General features: G+C 43.2%; 1 long non-coding RNA gene across 1 annotated transcript; it reads right to left on the reverse strand.

Moving 5' to 3' along the window:
- Positions 1-681: 681 nt before the first annotated feature.
- Positions 682-1,347, reverse strand: LOC135365858 (uncharacterized). The gene is made up of 3 exons (XR_010413964.1): positions 1,280-1,347; positions 1,165-1,201; positions 682-732 (listed from the first exon to the last, which is right to left on the reverse strand). It is a non-coding gene; the product is annotated as an uncharacterized LOC135365858 (long non-coding RNA).
- Between the last annotated feature and the right edge of the window lie 19,023 nt (positions 1,348-20,370).

Genomic DNA, 20,370 nt, shown 5'->3' on the forward strand with positions numbered 1-20,370 from the left:
AGACAGGGGACCTATTATTTATTGAATCACTATCCCAAGATTATTTCCTTTATTCTTCTATAACGATTGCATAGGAAACTATTGCAGAAGAGCACTATGCATGAAAGCTGATCGTAGGAATTCCAAAGTCTTACTAAATGAGACTTGCAAAAGAACAAAATATCCTAACATGTAACTCCATCAACGGCTAATAAGAGGACTAGGCACTCAACAAATCAACGCGCGCAGAACTCAGGGCAGCACTATCGTCAAGACGACAATGTTCCTTGCCAAGAAAGACAAAATACAAAGCGTTAACAAAGGAAAGCATGCATATCGGGGCATGTCAGGACACGTCAGGATAAATTCGCACGACTGTTGGGCAACAGAGGAAAACGAACACTTGAACAGAGTGAAAAGACACTCACTATCATCGGACACGTACACTACACTCCCTCATTGTAAATCCGCTCGTCACAAAATCCACCTGCATCGTCGAACACCATTCACCAGTGACGAACCACACATCCGCACCCCATCAGAGGCAGACAGAACCCCACCTAAGCTACGCTCTTCTACTGACGATCAACGCAATTGCCAGGATCATAATTACCGTGTCTACACCCGCCAGTGTCCAAGAGAGAAGTGAATCCTTGCACCCCCTGCAGGCCAGTCTCATTGGTCGTGACGGCATCCTATTGTCTCAGGGCTACCCTGTTTTTTTCCACTAATGCTCCTCTAGACAAGGTCAACCTGCAGTGAAGCCACGGTATGACGTCATCATGCAGGTGCGTGGCTCAAGGACGCTTACGCTCTAGATAGGGGACCTGTTATTTATTGAATCACTACCCTATTGAAAAATACTTCAGACAATCTTACAAAAGAAATCTCTCAGACTGCTGAAGGAATTTCTATGAGGTTATGAGACTAAATCTTACAAAATTTCTCCCAGAGTTTCTTACAGGGATCCTGTAGGATTCCAGGGAAGATTTCTTACAGGCAGAGGCAATGCAGCTTTCTTACAGGGCTTCTTACAGGGTGGCCTGTGAGGCTTTCTCACAGGATTTCTTACAGGCCTCGAGACCCGCAAGAAAGCCTGTGATAAAGTGTAATGGGCCACCCTGCAAGAAACATCCTAAGAAAGCTGCACTGCCACGTATGATAATTGAAGGATCTCATACTTACTTGCTGAGAAGTATTGAGAGGAAGTCGCATGCCGTCACTGTAAGGAATGTTGCAGAACAATTGTGGCCCAGCCAATAAGTTCAGAAAGGCATGACCCAACGCATTGTACACGTACTTGAAATGTCGAATGCGACGACCAAGAAATTTCTTCATGTGATTATGACAACTTTTTGTTTCGCACATTGGGAACGCGTAGGCTTTCTTTCGTAAAAGCACCATCCAACTTTCTCGAGAAGAGAATGGGTTACGACCACGAACTCGGATCCAACGCGTTAATTCCCGCTGCCTGCCGTTTCTTCCGAGTTTAACCTAGAAGAAACAGCATTTTAAAAAGCACGGTTAAAACAACATGTGTGTGCGTGAGAGATAGGCATAGAAATATGTAACATACCGTTTGCCCAAAGCACAGTTGCTGTAACCATCTCACTGCATTGTACCTTCCGATCCACGAAATACGTGCGAACAGGGGTAAAGACGCATAAAGAATGAGAATGCGTAGTACGGACGATTATATACCACACACACACGTGCTATATACCTCAAAAGCGACGAAAATCCTGAATTCCTGGCGATATTTGCATGAGATGCGTAGCTGGGTCCATGCGCTTCATCGTTTCAAAGCAGACTAACGAACTTGCTGGCAGTTGGAATAAACGCTGTTTCTGAATCACGCTGTTTTCTCATAGAAATCACAAGGCCAGACCCTGAATTATCCCACAGGATATTTTCACATTGGTGTGCCTGTGATGCTATGTATTCGAATCTGCATCCTTTGTGGGAAATTCTGAGAGACGAAGACGCTTCTGTAAGAAATTCTGAAGGAATGCTATGTTTCTATGAGATTTTCTGAAGTATTTTTCAATAGGGCATCCCAAGATTATTTCATTTATTCTTCTATAACGATTGCATAGGGAACTATTGCAGAAGAGCACCATATATGAGAGGAGATTATAGCATTTCATTCCCAAAGTTTTACTGTACAGGGAAAAAAATGATTCAGCAAGACATGTTCATCCCACCCGAGAGCCAGGTAGATAATTGAATAATGATGCTTTGTTCCTCCTGAATAAAGTCACACACCTGCCCCCCTCGCGGTTACTCTCTGAACTAAATGAATCGCAAAAGTATTAAGAATAGCACTATTCCCATTCAAGGCAGCACTATCGTCAAGAATGTTTCTCTTCAAAAAGGAAAAATCTACATGTAGAAGGAAAGCATGTCAGAACAGGCCCAGGCATGTCAGCGCATGTTTGTCAGACAACAAGGGGGAAAAAAGCGAAAAGAAACAAAGAAGAAAACCAGTATCAAATTATTTCTAAGCACACGCACTCCTCTTGTTCAAAAACAGTGCTCATCATAAATCTGTCCAGGGGAATACACACCATTTTGCTACACTTTTTTCAGTAACAGTCAACGCATTGCTACAGACTGCGTGACGTCATCACATCCTGTCCGAAGAAGAAGACAGCGGCAAAGACTACTATTAATTATTGAATCGCAAGAGTATTTCCTCTGTCCTACTCTTAGTGACATTCATTCTCTCATTAAAATTCAACAAAAAGCACCCTGCATATTAACAATTTTCACCCCAAAGGCTCATCCTGGTCATTAGAATTACAGTAAACTACCACTGCTCTTTAAAATAATAAGTGAGTCCACTCCACATCACCTCCATGCCCACCCGAGAGCCATGCAGATAATTGAATAATGATGCTTTGTTCCTCCTGAATAAAGTCACACACCTGCCCCCGTCGCGGTTACTCTCTGAACTAAATGAATCGCAAAAGTATTAAGAATAGCACTATTCCCATTCAAGGCAGCACTATCGTCAAGAATGTTTCTCTTCAAAAAGGAAAAATCTACATGTAGAAGGAAAGCATGTCAGAACAAGCCCAGGCATGTCAGCGCATGTTTGTCAGACAACAAGGGGGAAAAAGCGAAAAGAAACAAAGAAGGAAACCAGCATCAAACTATTTCTAAGCACACGCACTCCTCTTGTTCAAAAACAGTGCTCATCATAAATCTGCCCAGGAGAATGCACACTATTTTTCTATTGCCACACTTTTTTCCAGTAACGGTCAATGCATTGCTACAGACTGTGTGACGTCATCACATCCTGTCTGAAGAAGAAGAAGACACCGGGAAAGACTCCTATTATTTATTGAATCGCAAGATTATTTCCTTTGTCCTACTCTTAATGACATTCATTCTCTCATTAAAATTCAACAAAAAAGCACCCTACATATTAACGATTTTCACCCCAAAGGCTCATCATGGTCATTAGAATTACAGTAAACTACCACTGCTCTTTTAAAATAATAATAAGTGAAACCACTCAACATCACCTCCAGGCTTATGTAATACATGACCCTTTCTATGCTCACACATTCGTTGTCTGAGGCTACACCTGCGAGCAAAAAAGGCGCGGAAGCCCGGTGGGCAAAGTTCTATTCGCGCATTGCGAGCATAAAGGCGGGAAAAGCCTGGGAGCAAAGTTCTATTCGCGCATTCCAAAGCACAAGACAGAACGCCTTTACGGGAACACGATAGCATTCCTATACTATATTAATGATTATTGCATTGCAGTTTAGAAAAACTACAACTAAACTATAATTTTAGGAGCCCATTAAAATTCTACTTTCTATGGAAACTATAATTGCCCTATTACTTGGATCGCTACTAATGAAGCGCTCCAATTTTTTCTCTCTTCCCATTTCAGCCTTGTCATGCAGGGAAGCAGACTCATATCCAAAATAATTAATTTACACTGAGGGTGCCGTGCTTCAGGAATTCCTATCCTGCGCTCAGATGCAAGCATTTCTTCACGGATACCTTTAACAGCTGACTTCCTCAACATATCGAACACCCAACAAAATCAAACAAACAACCCCACTTCCACTGGTAGAACACTATTTAGCTTTTACGCAGGAGGCTTTCTTCTACATAAAAAGTAGAGAAAATAAGAAAAGAGCAGCAAAAAATTGCGTGCACTTTTGCTTGACTTAAAAAACCTGAAGCATATGCCAATAAACCAAGAAAAAGACACTCATGTCTGGTATCTGATAGTGCCACATACACAGACGCATTGCCCTTGCGTAAAGAAAGCACAGGACAGGGATACACAAATATCCTTAGGTGAGCAGGGAAAAGGCTTAAGACCTCAGGTCACCACACATCGCCACGCGGCTAACACAACATGACACCAACAACATACTAGCGGCGGGAAGAACTGCAACACTGCTAAACAAGTCCAGCCATGCCACGATGACGTCACAAATCAGGGGGAAAAAAAAGCACACGCATGCACGCACAGAGGACAACGCATTAAACACACGGAGCGCTCAGGAATAATCGTAGCGTTACCGCACATTGCTACGAAGCTCAACGTCTAACACAAGACGGCAGCAACAAGATATTAAAGGATAAAAATTGCAACACTACTGAACAAGTCCAGACATGCGACATCGCATACAAAACACTGCTCATCGGGGAAAAGGCCTAAGCCCGCGGCGGATCATCATAGAGCATACACAACTTCATTTTTCTATTTCGCGTAAACTAAACGCGGTCTGCTTGGAAAACGACGTACAAATTTTCTTAAGGAGCAGAGAAATATATCTACTCCGTGCTCAGATACCAGCATTTCTGCTCAAAAATCTGCAAAATTAAGCACTGCTTACTTCGTCAAGATATCGAACAAAATCAAACAAACAACCCCACTTCCACTGGTACAACACTATTCAGCTTTTACGCAGGAGGCTTTGTTCTACATAAAAAGTAGAGAAAATAAGAAAAGAGCAGCGAAAAATTACACGCATTTGCGCTCCAATAGCTGTAACTGCAAGAAACCGTAGCGTACGCCAATAAACTGAGAAAAAGGCACTCATGTCTGGTATCTGATAGTGCCACATACACAGCCGCATTACCCTTGCGTAAAGAAAGCACAGGACAGGGATACACAAATTTCCTTTGGTGAGCAGGGAAAAGGCTTAAGACCTCAGGTCACCTCACATCGCCACGCGGCTAGCACAACATGACACCAGCAACATACTAGCGGCGGGAAGAACTGCAACACTGCTAAACAAGTCCAGACATGCCACGATGACGTCACAAATCAGGGGAAAAAAAGCACACGCACGCACGCGCAGAGTACAACGCATTAAACACACGGTGCGCTCAGGAATAATCGTAGCGTTACCGCACGTCGCTACGAAGCTCAACGTCTAACACAAGACGACACCAACAAGATATTAAAGGGTAAAAATTGCAACACTACTGAACAAGTCCAGACATGCGACATCGCATACAAAACACTGCTCATCGGGGAAAAGGGCTAAGCCTGCGGCGGATCATCATAGAGCATACACAACTTCATTTTTCTATTTCGCGTAAACTAAACGCGGTCTGCTTGGAAAACGACGTACAAATTTTCTTAAGGAGCAGAGAAATATATCTACTCCGTGCTCAGATACCAGCATTTCTGCTCAAAAACCTGCAAAATTAAGCACTGCTTACTTCGTCAAGATATCGAACACCCAACAAAATCAAACAAACAACCCCACTTCCACTGATAGAACACTATTCAGCTTTTACGCAGGAGGCTTTCTTCTACATAAAAGTAGAGAAAATAAGAAAAGAGCAGCGAACAATTACACGCACTTTTGCTCGCATAGCTATAAGAGAGAAAAATAAAATAAAATATCGACACACACGCTAATAAACTGTGACAAAGACACCCATTTCTGCTATCAGATAATTATTGCATAATGCTAAATACTCATTTGCATTGTCCCTTCGTGAAGAAAGCACAGGACAGGGATACACAATTTATCTTAAGCGAGCAGGGAAAGTCACTTCTACTCGAACAGCTTAATACCATAAAGTCTGAATTTTTGCAAAGCAAATAAAGCTTGAACAGCGCTACGAACGTGACAGGCACATACTAACAAACAAACAAACACTTCTTCGAGTCTGTATTATCTTTAAAAAATAACGAAAGCACACAAAAAAAATCAAATCGGCTAGGTAGCCTACCAGACGTTGTGCCTTAAAGTTGGCTGCATGCAATGCGCGGAAGCATGCTGTGAAGCCAACTTGCGGTTTTGCTGGATGCACATGAAGTCAGATTCCAATTGGAAATCGCGCTAAGGACGTGCCAAACGTGGAATTTTCGCAAAATTAATCACAATACCTGGAATTCTGTTCATTTTAGCGGGAATGCTGGCGCTTGTGCTCTATTATTCGAAATTTTCGAATATTCGAATTTCTCGATTATCAAATTTTCGAATACGAATAGGGTTCGAATATCAACAATATTCCAACGATATCCGAAATTTCGAATATTCGTACACCTCTAGTGAATACTGACACTCATCAACATATAACAAAAAACAAACAAACAAATCCCATTCTGGTGAACTGCCGAGCGGCTTTCTCCTGCTCTACCTGGATGCTGACTTTTCCCCCCTCACCAACATTCTGAGTAAAAGCAGTGAAAGAAGAAAAGAACCGCGAAAAATTACACGCATTTGTGTCACAGGACAGGGATACACAAATTTCCTTAAGTGAGCAGGGAAAAGGCTTAAGTCGTACCGCTCAGGAATAATCGGAGAATCGCCGCTTATCGCTAGGCGGATAGCGCTTGAACAGCGCTACGAACGTGACAGATACTAACAAACAAACAAACAAACAAACAACAGCAGGACCGGCGTCGGGCACTCATAAAATACCCTGCCCAAAACAAAGACTTCACCAGGTTCGCGAGGCAATTCCATTAAAAACGCTCGTCCTATCCTACAGATAGCAATGCAAACGCGACTGCCCTTATTTTTTAAAACCACTATTTCACGCAATAGTACATAAATGTATCACTCGTGTCACACGAAAAGGCAAACACTTACCTGTCAAGTGGGGTCCCAGCGCGTGCGCGCGCGGACACACACACAGGCACACACATACACTAACATTTTCACACTCACAAACACAAAGTCTATTTTCACAACCACATAAATCCATATTATTCCTCAGGTCAATAATTATCCTGCCATCGCCAAAAGACGGCACAGACATGTATGCTTACGCAAGACAATCGGTCCTCGTTCCGGATGTAATAGGATATCGCCACTCGGCCGGCGCGAACCAATAAAGAAAGAAAGGAATGCATGTTCGCTACGAAGAAAACGGTGCCGTGCTTCTACGCAGCGATCATTATACAGACGCGTAAATGTGAACATCATTCGCTACACACTGTGGCTCTAATCATTTTTAAACCAAACCAAACCGTGTTCATAGGTCTTCACTAAATAGGTGAGCCGATAATGACTCAAAATAAAATAAAATAAAATAATCATTCCATCATCGCTGGCTGCAAGCTTGGGTACCCAACAGAGCAGCGCGCTCCTATCAACACGCCTTGGGCTGACCTTACACACCCGAAGCCTTTTCTGAATACATTCTGCCGGCGCTGGAATAAAAGATTTATCGCGAGGGTACTACATGTCAGCTCTGTTGCTGTTTAAGTGATAAAACAGTGCGCCCGAACCGCGAAGCGCACGCGCGGGCGCGGTCTCGCGGTTTGGACTCGCGACGCGCGCGATTCCCCGCGGCGCGAGCGCAACGCGGACCCGTTCTCGCGGTTTAGACGCGCGCGATTCCCCGAGTGAGCGAACTGTTTTATCACTTAAACAGCAACAGAGCTGACATCGTAGTACCCTCGCGATAAATCTTTTATTCCAGCGCCGGCAGAATGTATTCAGAAAAGGCTTCGGGTGTGTAAGGTCAGCCCAAGGCGTGTTGATAGGAGCGCGCTGCTCTGTTGGGTACCCAAGCTTGCAGCCAGCGATGATGGAATGATTATTTTATTTTATTTTATTTTGAGTCATTATCGGCTCACCTATTTAGTGAAGACCTATGAACACGGTTTGGTTTGGTTTAAAAATGATTAGAGCTACAGTGTGTAGCGAATGATGTTCACATTTACGCGTCTGTATAATGATCGCTGCGTAGAAGCACGGCACCGTTTTCTTCGTAGCGAACATGCATTCCTTTCTTTCTTTATTGGTTCGCGCCGGCCGAGTGGCGATATCCTATTACATCCGGAACGAGGACCGATTGTCTTTCGTAAGCATACATGTCTGTGCCGTCTTTTGGCGATGGCAGGATAATTATTGACCTGAGGAATAATATGGATTTATGTGGTTGTGAAAATAGACTTTGTGTTTGTGAGTGTGAAAATGTTAGTGTATGTGTGTGCCTGTGTGTGTGTCCGCGCGCGCACGCGCTGGGACCCCACTTGACAGGTAAGTGTTTGCCTTTTCGTGTGACACGAGTGATACATTTATGTACTATTGCGTGAAATAGTGGTTTTAAAAAATAAGGGCAGTCGCGTTTGCATTGCTATCTGTAGGATAGGACGAGCGTTTTTAATGGAATTGCCTCGCGAACCTGGTGAAGTCTTTGTTTTGGGCAGGGTATTTTATGAGTGCCCGACGCCGGTCCTGCTGTTGTTTGTTTGTTTGTTTGTTTGTTAGTATCTGTCACGTTCGTAGCGCTGTTCAAGCGCTATCCGCCTAGCGATAAGCGGCGATTCTCCGATTATTCCTGAGCGGTACGACTTAAGCCTTTTCCCTGCTCACTTAAGGAAATTTGTGTATCCCTGTCCTGTGACACAAATGCGTGTAATTTTTCGCGGTTCTTTTCTTCTTTCACTGCTTTTACTCAGAATGTTGGTGAGGGGGGAAAAGTCAGCATCCAGGTAGAGCAGGAGAAAGCCGCTCGGCAGTTCATCAGAATGGGATTTGTTTGTTTGTTTTTTGTTATATGTTGATGAGTGTCAGTATTCACTAGAGGTGTACGAATATTCGAAATTTCGGATATCGTTGGAATATTGTTGATATTCGAACCCTATTCGTATTCGAAAATTTGATAATCGAGAAATTCGAATATTCGAAAATTTCGAATAATAGAGCACAAGCGCCAGCATTCCCGCTAAAATGAACAGAATTCCAGGTATTGTGATTAATTTTGCGAAAATTCCACGTTTGGCACGTCCTTAGCGCGATTTCCAATTGGAATCTGACTTCATGTGCATCCAGCAAAACCGCAAGTTGGCTTCACAGCATGCTTCCGCGCATTGCATGCAACCAACTTTAAGGCACAACGTCTGGTAGGCTACCTAGCCGATTTGATTTTTTTTGCGTGCTTTCGTTATTTTTTAAAGATAATACAGACTCGAAGAAGTGTTTGTTTGTTTGTTAGTATGTGCCTGTCACGTTCGTAGCGCTGTTCAAGCTTTATTTGCTTTGCAAAAATTCAGACTTTATGGTATTAAGCTGTTCGAGTAGAAGTGACTTTCCCTGCTCGCTTAAGATAAATTGTGTATCCCTGTCCTGTGCTTTCTTCACGAAGGGACAATGCAAATGAGTATTTAGCATTATGCAATAATTATCTGATAGCAGAAATGGGTGTCTTTGTCACAGTTTATTAGCGTGTGTGTCGATATTTTATTTTATTTTTCTCTCTTATAGCTATGCGAGCAAAAGTGCGTGTAATTGTTCGCTGCTCTTTTCTTATTTTCTCTACTTTTATGTAGAAGAAAGCCTCCTGCGTAAAAGCTGAATAGTGTTCTATCAGTGGAAGTGGGGTTGTTTGTTTGATTTTGTTGGGTGTTCGATATCTTGACGAAGTAAGCAGTGCTTAATTTTGCAGGTTTTTGAGCAGAAATGCTGGTATCTGAGCACGGAGTAGATATATTTCTCTGCTCCTTAAGAAAATTTGTACGTCGTTTTCCAAGCAGACCGCGTTTAGTTTACGCGAAATAGAAAAATGAAGTTGTGTATGCTCTATGATGATCCGCCGCAGGCTTAGCCCTTTTCCCCGATGAGCAGTGTTTTGTATGCGATGTCGCATGTCTGGACTTGTTCAGTAGTGTTGCAATTTTTACCCTTTAATATCTTGTTGGTGTCGTCTTGTGTTAGACGTTGAGCTTCGTAGCGACGTGCGGTAACGCTACGATTATTCCTGAGCGCACCGTGTGTTTAATGCGTTGTACACTGCGCGTGCGTGCGTGTGCTTTTTTTCCCCTGATTTGTGACGTCATCGTGGCATGTCTGGACTTGTTTAGCAGTGTTGCAGTTCTTCCCGCCGCTAGTATGTTGCTGGTGTCATGTTGTGCTAGCCGCGTGGCGATGTGAGGTGACCTGAGGTCTTAAGCCTTTTCCCTGCTCACCTAAGGAAATTTGTGTATCCCTGTCCTGTGCTTTCTTTACGCAAGGGTAATGCGGCTGTGTATGTGGCACTATCAGATACCAGACATGAGTGCCTTTTTCTCAGTTTATTGGCGTGCGCTACGGTTTCTTGCAGTTACAGCTATTGGAGCGCAAATGCGTGTAATTTTTCGCTGCTCTTTTCTTATTTTCTCTACTTTTTATGTAGAACAAAGCCTCCTGCGTAAAAGCTGAATAGTGTTGTACCAGTGGAAGTGGGGTTGTTTGTTTGATTTTGTTCGATATCTTGACGAAGTAAGCAGTGCTTAATTTTGCAGATTTTTGAGCAGAAATGCTGGTATCTGAGCACGGAGTAGATATATTTCTCTGCTCCTTAAGAAAATTTGTACGTCGTTTTCCAACAGACCGCGTTTAGTTTACGCGAAATAGAAAAATGAAGTTGTGTATGCTCTATGATGATCCGCCGCGGGCTTAGGCCTTTTCCCCGATGAGCAGTGTTTTGTATGCGATGTCGCATGTCTGGACTTGTTCAGTAGTGTTGCAATTTTTATCCTTTAATATCTTGTTGCTGCCGTCTTGTGTTAGACGTTGAGCTTCGTAGCAATGTGCGGTAACGCTACGATTATTCCTGAGCGCTCCGTGTGTTTAATGCGTTGTCCTCTGTGCGTGCATGCGTGTGCTTTTTTTTCCCCCTGATTTGTGACGTCATCGTGGCATGGCTGGACTTGTTTAGCAGTGTTGCAGTTCTTCCCGCCGCTAGTATGTTGTTGGTGTCATGTTGTGTTAGCCGCGTGGCGATGTGTGGTGACCTGAGGTCTTAAGCCTTTTCCCTGCTCACCTAAGAATATTTGTGTATCCCTGTCCTGTGCTTTCTTTACGCAAGGGCAATGCGTCTGTGTATGTGGCACTATCAGATACCAGACATAAGTGTCTTTTTCTTGGTTTATTGGCATATGCTTCAGGTTTTTTAAGTCAAGCAAAAGTGCACGCAATTTTTTGCTGCTCTTTTCTTATTTTCTCTACTTTTTATGTAGAAGAAAGCCTCCTGCGTAAAAGCTAAATAGTGTTCTACCAGTGGAAGTGGGGTTGTTTGTTTGATTTTGTTGGGTGTTCGATATGTTGAGGAAGTCAGCTGTTAAAGGTATCCGTGAAGAAATGCTTGCATCTGAGCGCAGGATAGGAATTCCTGAAGCACGCCACCCTCAGTGTAAATTAATTATTTTGGATATGAGTCTGCTTCCCTGCATGACAAGGCTGAAATGGGAAGAGAGAAAAAATTGGAGCGCTTCATTAGTAGCGATCCAAGTAATAGGGCAATTATAGTTTCCATAGAAAGTAGAATTTTAATGGGCTCCTAAAATTATAGTTTAGTTGTAGTTTTTCTAAACTGCAATGCAATAATCATTAATATAGTATAGGAATGCTATCGTGTTCCCGTAAAGGCGTTCTGTCTTGTGCTTTGGAATGCGCGAATAGAACTTTGCTCCCAGGCTTTTCCCGCCTTTATGCTCGCAATGCGCGAATGGAACTTTGCCCACCCGGCTTCCGCGCCTTTTTTGCTCGCAGGTGTAGCCTCAGACAACGAATGTGTGAGCATAGAAAGGGTCATGTATTACATAAGCCTGGAGGTGATGTTGAGTGGTTTCACTTATTATTATTTTAAAAGAGCAGTGGTAGTTTACTGTAATTCTAATGACCATGATGAGCCTTTGGGGTGAAAATCGTTAATATGTAGGGTGCTTTTTTGTTGAATTTTAATGAGAGAATGAATGTCATTAAGAGTAGGACAAAGGAAATAATCTTGCGATTCAATAAATAATAGGAGTCTTTGCCGGTGTCTTCTTCTTCTTCAGACAGGATGTGATGACGTCACACAGTCTGTAGCAATGCATTGACCGTTACTGGAAAAAAGTGTGGCAATAGAAAAATAGTGTGTATTGTCCTGGGCAGATTTATGATGAGCACTGTTTTTGAATAAGAGGAGTGCGTGTGCTTAGAAATAGTTTGATGCTGGTTTCCTTCTTTGTTTCTTTTCGCTTTTTCCCCCCTTGTCTGACACACATGTGCTGACATGCCTGGGCTTGTTCTGACATGCTTTCCTTCTACATGTAGTTTTTTTCTTTTTGTACAAGGCATATTCTTGACGATAGTGCTACCTTGAATGGGAGTAGAGCTATTCTTAATAATTTTGCGATTCATTTAGTTCAGAGAGTAACCGCGAGGGGGACAGGTGTGTGACTTTATGTCTTGCTGAACCATTTTTTTTTTTTCCTGTACTGTAAGACTTTGGGAATGAAATGCTACAATCTCCTCTTGTCTATGGTGTTTTTCTGCAATAGTTCCCTACGCAATCATTATAGTAGAATAAAGGAAATAATCTAGGGATAGTGATTCAATAAATAACAGGTGCCCTGTCTAGAGCGTACGCGTCCTTGAGCCACGCAGGTGCATGATGACGTCATACTGTGGCTTCATTGTAGATTGACCAAAGGAGCATTAGTGGAAAAAAACAGGGTAGCCCTGAGACAATAGGATGACGTCACGACCAATGAGAACGGCCTGCAGGGGGCGCAAGGATTCACTTCTCTCTTGGACACTGACGGGTCTCGACACGCAAATTCTGCTCCTGGCGTTGGCCGTCAGTGGAAGAGCGTAGCTTGGGTGGGGTTCTGTCTGCCTCTGATGGGGTGCGGATGTGTGGTTCGTCACTGGTGAATGGTGTTCGACGATGCAGGTGGATTTTGTGACGCGCGTATGCGTAGCGGCCGCGTAGCGGCGCCCCAGTCAGTTTCTCTTCGGCTGTCGCAGAAAGCAGACGTGCGCTTCCCGCGCTCGCTCAGTTTCTGGCTGGTTGTCACGAAGAGCAGTCGCATCGGTCTGCGCTCCTACTGTGGTGAGGTGATTTGTTGTGTAACTAATGCTTTCGCCAACTTTGTTCCCGCTTTGTTTGCGATTTTCGTGCCAGTGCTGGTTGCTGTTGTCCGGGCATTCCCGCCATTTTCTATCATCTTCTGCCTTGGGACCGGGAGTAGCGCTGGCGTGATTCTTAATAATTTTGTTGTGAGGTTAGTTGAGAAAGTAACCGCTAGGGGGTGCAGCTGTGGGGCTTTATACAGGAGAAAAAAACCATTACGAGTCAGTTCTCTGCCTGCCTCTCGGATGGAGCAGTCGCATGGTTCTGCGCTCCTGTTCTGGTGGGCTCATTTGTTGTGTAACTAATTGTTTTTTCTTGTTAGCTATTGATGGTTTGCATACTCTTGCTTTCCCAGCCTCTGTATTACAAGTGTTTTTCTCCTTGCATGCCCAGAGCTGTCCTAACTTGCCCAGACATGCCGTGATGACGTCACAGCTGACGTCACAGGATGTCCGGAACTGGTGGTCATAGCTGCAATGCTTTGCAACCTGCCTCTGTGCTCCGTCGCCCAGCGACGGTCAGCGGCCTTTCCGGACCGCTTTCTTCAAGATAGCGTCGTTGATCTTCAACTAAACTTCTTCTCTCCACTCTCTCTCTATCTATTTTTTTATTTTTTATGACCACGTTTATCCGGAAACGCACAGGGTGGTCTGGACACTAGTTAGACGCTCCCCAATTAGTGTAATGACTCACTGGATGATGCTGATTAATGTGGGGGGTCCCAATTAGCTCTAATTGCTAATTAATGGCGTCCAGAAGCCTTGTAGCGTTTCCGGATAAGCGTGGTCAGTACTTACTACTAGGGATATGGGGTGCTCCGTGAAAATACAATAGAAAATACTCCGCTGGATCTCGATCTGCGTCATGCATGCTATTAGGGATGCTTTCCCATCAGTGCGCTGACCTGTAGAAATGTTGTCAGCACATTTGCATTTCTTGTTTGCTGCAAGTTTTTCTCATTGCTTATATTATAATTACTAGTTTGTACCTGAAGGGTTAAGTAACCTGTGGGCATAGATGTATTTGTAGGTTATACTCATGTCTCACTTGTATATGTGAGGAGTAAGTAAGACAATTTTCATCAGTGTCATTCAGCTGAATTGTGTTCATAACCTTTTAGTATACTTCTTAGTGACCACGTTTCCAAATGTCAACTACTAATTGAACCAAGATTGGGATTTAACACTTAATTAACTCTGTTTTGCTAAACGGAGTACTTGTAACTGATTCATTATCACGCCGCCAACTAACATTTGTAAAGAAGGACTTGAGGGCTGACTTCAACTATTATTAACCCTTGATCTGGGTTCAAAGTTAACAATGCACCATTGGTGTGCATAGTACTCCAAAATGGCTAAATAATTTATTGCATAAGTTCTCTGTTACTGTAATTGATAAGTACTTTTGTAAAGTACTTTTGACAGCCCTGCAAATTGAAACTGGCTTCAGTGTACACTACAAATGCATCGTAACATTTAATTGAAATATAATATAAGAGGAGAAGCAACGTTTTGTCCCAATTCAAACTGTATCTTTCTTTTTTGTTGTCCAGGGATTTAGGAAATAGAGTAGGACTTCCTGCCCTCTGATGTTTTGACTTACTTGAACTTACAGTTGTAAAACCTACAACAAAATAAACAAGAGAAGTATAAACAGTTTCGTCTTTCCCTTTTGAATTTAACAAGCTAGTTATATTTTACCATTTGTTCACTTTTGTATTCTCTGTTGGTGAAAAGATTACAGGAAAAATGATGCTGCAGATCAAACAATGACCTGTCATCTTGATGAAGATCAGAACATTTCTTCAGGCATGCTAAGTGAGACAAAAGAAATGTACAATGAAGGTTGTACAAAAACAGCAAATCTCCGTCGACTAAAACTTTATATATGTGGATGTTACCACATCGTGTAGTTTCCACCCAAAAGTAGGACTAGGCAAGGTTGTTTGGAAGGTTGTTGGGATGTTGATGTGCTATACCGTTAGAGCACATCAATATAGATGAGGGGCAAACACAGTAGACAACGTAATGGCTGCAAACTCAAGTGAAGATTTATTCAACAGAACAAGAAACCGAAAGCATGAGCAGAGAAAGGCAGTGTCCATGCAGTGTATGGTGAACCATACTCATTTCTGAGAAGGTAGGATCGGAAGAGCAATAAAGAGAAATGACAGTTGCGTCCGAGATAGGGGGACTCTGCAAATTTTGGGACCAATATGATGTGGTAACCTTGCATGGCTCACTGCAGCTCTGACACACATTGAACAATTCCAGTAGTTGCGGCTTCAAAGACAATGAACGTTTGCTGTTGCACTGGGTATTCAAGTGTAGAGGATGCATCTCTAGAAAATTAATTAGCGTTCCTTGGTCATAAAGTCATAACTCCATCTCAACAGTAACTATTCTCGTACCCTTCAAACAAGCTAGTAGTTCTCATCGGTTTCTTCTCCTCTTGTTGACGTCATACTAATGTTCTGCACCTGTCCAAAGACTAAAAAAATTGTCACAAAGTCTGCAACACGTAAAAAATCTAGTGCTTCCATCTGTGGACTTTGCATACCTGCTTTCAGTTATTTCTGTCATGCCAACTTGAGTGCCTGGATCACACATACGAAGCAGTCTTGCGCCACTTCAACACTGGAAGGCCCCTAAAATTAAATTTGTTGATGTTGACAAAGTTGAGTACGGGACAAGTAGGATAACATAAGTTAAATGGAATACGTCGACGCTATATTATAACTTATACGTGTGTGACGCCTGTACATACCTAAGACGACGTGTTGAACTCGTCACCTCGGTGAAGCAAAATCACTGGGTACTGAGCATCAGTGTGCTTCGGACGTCTTCGCAATTCACCTTCTACGGCATCTTCGTAGTCATCGGCAGCAAAATGAGCTCAGCACATACCACACGACTGCTACATCTAATAAACGAGTGCTTTGAACCACATTCGTTTTCGCGCACTCTCCTGTTGAATCTTGTGGTAGAAACGCCTGCCGCCGATGGTGAACGAACATGATTTTTGCATCCCCGAACACCAAAACCACCTTGGTGGCAGGGTACAAGTTGCTTAGACACGCCGTCTTCCGCGAGGGACGTTAAATACGGGGTGCCGTGTGATGAGCTTTCATCGCACGTTAAAGAACCCTCAGGTGGGCAAAAGCAATCCACAGACCGACCGCTGCGGCGTCGCTCATGATCTCAGTTGTCTCGCGACGTAAACACCCAATTATTATTAAAAAACCAAAACCACACCAGGCATATCTAGGTCTCTCGAATAATTGACACAACAACCACGAACATGTCATTCACTTCTCTTCGCGCGACCAACACGACCGCCCACGACGTAAACAATAAACGCGATAACACAGACGGCCTTGCAGATGGCGCGGCGGATCGTAGCTCGTAGCGGCGAAGTAGCTGAATGCTTTATTAACGTAAAAGCTATGAAAGTGAGCGTCATTTTTAAAATAGTGTTTAGCTGTAAGATAATGTGCGCCAGCTTCGTCCTCTACAAAATTAGCTCTCACGTGGTAAGGGTTGACCAATCCCTGGGAGCCCTGGACCTGAAACCCAAGTTGCTCTTTTTCGCCGTTCGCTGGCAGCACCGTCCATGTTCCGGCAATCTTCAAAATACGTATACGTAAAAAATATGCCGAATTGAGAAGTAACGCTTTCTGTGTCTTATCAAACAACGATGTTGTGCACGACAGTGGGCAAAAATATGGGGGTTATTTTTCACTTTTCGGTCCCTTTAAGGATCTTTACTACTCCCTAGATGAAGGCATTCTGTTGTCTAGAGTAAGAGATCTTGAATCCAAGTTGGTCCGTTTCCAGTCAAAAGCAGGCATTGCTGTGTCAGATTTCTTACGTGTTTTAGAACTTTATCTGAGATCGACTGCTGTTCGCATTGATAAGGGTCTGTTCATTCAAAAAACGGGGGTTTGCATTGGTTCGGCCATCGCACCTGTGTTATCAGAGATTTACTTGTCTACTGTTGATAATGCTGTTACATCATATCTGGCGACAGTTCCCCGTGCTCAACTGCTTGTTAAGCGCTTTGTAGACGATTTGCTGCTGCTCTCTACTTTTAAAGATGATATTTTCGCCTGTGAGCGTTTGATAAGAGCGACATCCCCTGAGTTGTCTTTCACTGTTGAACACCCGGCCAATGCTGTGCTACAGTTCCTTGATGTGAGGCCTTTGGTAACACCTTCTTTGTGTTGGTCGTATGGAAAATTGGCTCCTAAGCCACTTTTACCCGCTAGCAGTTGTCATTCAAAGAATGTAAAACGTGGTGTTGTCACGGGCCTCCTATCTAGCACTTTGAGGAAGTCATGTGTACATCAGTTGTGTATTTCTTTAAACTTTCAGTGTGATCGTCTGCAGCTCGCAGGCTATTCTAATGCAACGCTTTTTAGCGCTCTTGAGTCTGTTTTTAGTAGATTAATTTCCCCCTGTGCCCCACTTGTCACTGATAATGAGATTCGTGTTGCGATCCCATATTTTCACAATGTCTCACATAACATCCTTGCTGTAGCAAAAAAGTTTGGTGTCCGGGTTGTATTTAAAAACTGCTTTAGACTTGATGCTCTCTGTCCTTTCCAGAAGCGTGACAAAGTTTGTAAATCGCATAAAAATAGCTATGTGCAATGCCAGTCAAATGTGGTGTATCAGATACCTCTTGCTTGCGGTTTTTGCTATATCGGCCAAACGAAACGTTGCTTGGATGACAGGCTCCGGGAGAACGCTTCGAAGGTGAAAAATGAGGACCAGTCGTCGGAATTGGCAAAGCATCTCAAAGTTTGCTTTAATTGTTCTCCCATATGGGAAGAGACCTTTGTCAAGGCCAGGGAGACCGACCTCGGTCGGAGGCTTTTGAGAGAGACGTTGTCAATTTTGGGGGCTGGGAACATAATCCCCTCCACACTCTAACAAAGCAGCCATTCACTTCGGCCGTAAAAGCCCGTACGGAACCTTTCTTGCCTCCCGGCTGTTGACCCACAATTCGCATGAACCTTTAAACACATCACACCTAACCCTTTAATTACCATGCCAATGATGAGGACGCTGCCCAGAAGAAGAACAGTCTCTGTTCGAAATATCGGCGGCTTCTGTCCTGAGGCAACTCCCTTCCTTCAGGACGGTATCTGTTCTTCTTGTGGGCGTTGGCCTGGTGAAAGCATGGACAAAGAGTAACCCTTGCAATGTACACTGAACTCAACCTTCAATGTGCAATAAAAAGTGCACGAATGGCAACGATGCTTGTTAGTGAAGTTTATTGCAATTATTCTTGCATAAATAATCCTTTATATAACGTGCATTGCACGATTTCCTGTCTCGTCGTAATGTAAACAAAAAACAAAAACACTCCTCGCTGCAATTTTTTTGCGAACCGAGCACAAATCACATATTTGCGTCCACCAAATTTCGCGAATACTGAATGTTGATTTGGAGCTACATTAGCAGAAACTGTGATAAGCCGAGCATTTGTACTTGCAGCATATAATAAAAATATCACTGGGGTATAATCGGCGCTTTTATGCTTTTTCTTAATACAATAGCTGTTACTTCCTGCAGCAGTTACGAATCAGCCCCATCACTCGACCTTTTCAGCTGGATTGTTTGTTTGCGAGGAAAAAACAGAAGAGGTGCAATTGAACTCTTCTCATGTTCTGCTAGTCCTAACAAATTCTCACCCACCCATCCCCAAAACTTTTCATGTGCTCTATGCGCTAGTTCGCTATTCACTATTCACACGTTCGCTATTCACAACTCCACTATTCACACGTTCACTAGAAGGTGGATTGCCTGTCGTTCTTTCCGCGCTCCTAAAGTGCATAGTTCTTGTTTCAGCTCAGTAGCATAGCTAAATTCGGCGCTGAATATTACGACACACGTGCATGTTTAAGTTTTTTTTTTTTTTTCCATGGAATGGTTTTAAACAAGGAATATCTTCCGTTCTGCTGTATTGATTTTGCGCGATATCCCCCTAATTAAGAGTTAATTAATGACTTTTAGGAAATTTCTGATCTTGCGTTACACAATTCCTTCTAGGCAATGTTCCCCTTCAAAAACGGCATCTATTTTCCTGCGGTGACTTTTTTAAATAAAACATTCTGTAACAAATAAAAAATAGCCTGTATAGTCAGGTCTTGCGACAGTCGTGACCTTGTCCGCGAAGCGTGGCCGATAACGGCAAGCCGTTCCATGCCTTCTTTCTTGAATATATTATGCGGTTACATGATTTCCAACAGTAACACATCATCAAGAAGTTATCCTTGCAGATGATTTAAGCCTGCTGAACATAAATTAGGGAACTTTAACTGGATTTGGGGACATCAAGAATGGAAATGTTCTAGTGGATACTGCCTTTGGCCTTCAACAACAAGGCTCTTGCGGTCGTTCTTGGGCGCGATAAACAAATTCGTTCGTTCGTTCATTCATCCATTCATTGATTCATAAGTATTGAAGTGTATTCCGTCTATCAGTGCCCCAGAACAAGTCTGCGTATGCATGTGAAAATAAAAGGCAAAATGAAGTCTTTACGAGCTCCAAGACCGTTCTCACAGAGAGAGCCTGATTTTCCACTGCGTAAGCGATACAAATGAGGGGTAGCAAGCAACGGAACAAAACATACTAGACATAATGTCGCCAGATGCTGCCCCAGAACTTAGTTCTTTGGATCTTGAGAGAGCACAGCGCTTGGGTGGTCCGTTTAATGCGAACAAATGCAGTCCAATAATTGTTAAATTCTCAAGTTTCAAAGCAAAAAATCGTGTCATTTCTTATCGAGCGCAGCCGAAGGGATGCAGCGTGCCTCTCTGTGGAGATTTCTCTACACTCTAAACCTGGTACCTTCTAGTAAAGGGTAAAAATTTCCAAATTTTTACCCTCTATTTCAGATGTTACCTTGTAACCTATGGGCAATACCCTCTATAAACGTTAGACAGATCACCTATAAATAGAGGTTACTGCCTCCTAACCGCCACACCGACGTAAAAGTTACAGTTTCGCCAGGCATGGCTGTTTCTAAGACGCTCTCCTCTTCACAGACGCTACAGAACAA

The sequence above is a fragment of the Ornithodoros turicata genome, chromosome 8, assembly GCF_037126465.1.
Source record: "Ornithodoros turicata isolate Travis chromosome 8, ASM3712646v1, whole genome shotgun sequence".
Classification (NCBI taxonomy): domain Eukaryota; kingdom Metazoa; phylum Arthropoda; class Arachnida; order Ixodida; family Argasidae; genus Ornithodoros; species Ornithodoros turicata.